The 1,713-nt window shown below is 36.8% G+C and overlaps 1 long non-coding RNA gene across 1 annotated transcript in view; it reads right to left on the bottom strand.

Moving 5' to 3' along the window:
* Positions 1-219: 219 nt before the first annotated feature.
* The window catches only part of LOC105000969, a 56,334-nt gene continuing 54,840 nt past the window's right edge, over positions 220-1,713 (bottom strand). Inside the window, exon 3 of the long non-coding RNA XR_826804.1 lies at positions 220-412. This is a non-coding gene — a long non-coding RNA (uncharacterized LOC105000969). The remainder of the gene's footprint in view (positions 413-1,713) is intronic.

Below are 1,713 nucleotides of genomic sequence, written 5' to 3'. Positions count from 1 at the left end.
TATTTTATTGTGATAAGAACTCTTTAACTTAAGATCTACTCTGTTAACAAATTCTTAAGTGTACAAATTATTATTGCTAACTATATAGATACAATGTTGCACAGTATCTCTCTAAAGATTATTCATCTTGCTTGACTGAGACTTAACACCCATTGAATAGTAACTCCCCATTTCCCTCTCACCCCAGCCCTTGACAACCACCATTCCATTCTTTGACTCTATGAATTTGACTACTTAAGATACCTCATATGAGTAGATTCATGCAGTATTTTTCCTACTGTGACTGGCATATTTCACTTACCATAATGTCCTCAGAGTTCATCCCTGTTGTTGCATATTGCAATTTTCATATTTTTAAAGGCTGAACAGTATTCCACTATATGTATACACCATGTTTTCTTCATCCATTCACCTGTCAATGGACATTTAGGTTGTTTAGACATCTTGGTTATTGTGAATAGTGCTGCAATCAACATAGGAGTGTTCATATCTCTTTGAGACACTGTTTTCAATTCTTTTGGATAAATAACCAAAAGTGGGATTCTTGGATCCTATGATAGTTCTATTTTTAATTTTTGAGAACATGCCATACTGTTTTTCCATAGTAGTTATACTATTTTGCATCCCCACCAACAGTGTGCAAAGGTTATAATTTCTCCCTACTCTCACCAACACTTTTGTTGTCCTTGTTATTGTTTTTGAAAATAGCCATCCTAACAGGTGTCAACAGCCTGTTGAAAAGACTGTCTTTGTCTCATTGTTATTACCTTTGCTCCTTTGTCAAAGATCAGTTGACCACATATATGTGGGTCTATTTCTGGGCTCTCCCCTCTGTTCCACTGATCTATTTGTCTATTCTTTGGCCAATACCACACTGTCTTAAATACTAAGTTTTATAGTAAGTCTTAAAATCAGGTAACATCAGTACTCCAAATCTGTTCTTCTCTATCAATATTGACTGGGCTATACTAGATCTTTTGCCTCTCCATTTTACATTTTAGAATCAGTTTGTTTGATATCCATAAAATAACTTCCAGGGATTTCTTTGTCTGGTTTTGATATAAGATTAGAGTAATATTGGACTTCTCTGGTGGTTCAGATGGTAAAGAATCTGCCTGCAATGAGGGAGATCTGGGTTTGATCCCCAGGTCAGGAAGATCCCCTGGAGGAGGGCATGGCAACCCACTCCAGTATTCTTGCCTGGGAACTCCAATGAACAGAAGAGCCTGGTGTGCTACAGTCCAAGGGGTCACAAAGACTCAGACACAACAGACTGCCTAACACTTTCACTTTTTTTCATTCAGGGTAAATATTGAACTCATAGAATATTTCAGGAAGTATGCCCTCCTTGTAGTAGGCAGAATTCTAATACAGCTTCCAAGATTCCCAGCTCCTGATGTACATATACTTTCTCTCAGTTATTTAATTAAACATGAATCTAGTTACTAAAAAAAAAACAAGAGAATTCCAGAAAAACATCTACTTCTGCTTCATTGACTAAGTTAAAGCCTTTGACTGTGTGGATCACAACAAACTGTGGAAAATTCTTCAAGAGATGGGAATACCATACCACCTTACCTGCCTTCTGAGAAACCTGTATGCAGGTCAAAAAGCAACAATTAGAACCAGATATGAAACAACGACCTGGTTCAAAATTGGGAAAGGAGTATGTCAAGGCTGTATATTGTCACCCTGCTTATTTAATTTATATGC

Source organism: Bison bison, unplaced genomic scaffold (assembly GCF_000754665.1).
Source record: "Bison bison bison isolate TAMUID 2011002044 unplaced genomic scaffold, Bison_UMD1.0 scf7180017864376, whole genome shotgun sequence".
NCBI classification, from domain to species: Eukaryota; Metazoa; Chordata; class Mammalia; order Artiodactyla; family Bovidae; genus Bison; species Bison bison.
Note: the sequence above shows the minus strand (reverse complement) of the source record. Positions and strands in the feature narration are given on the sequence as shown.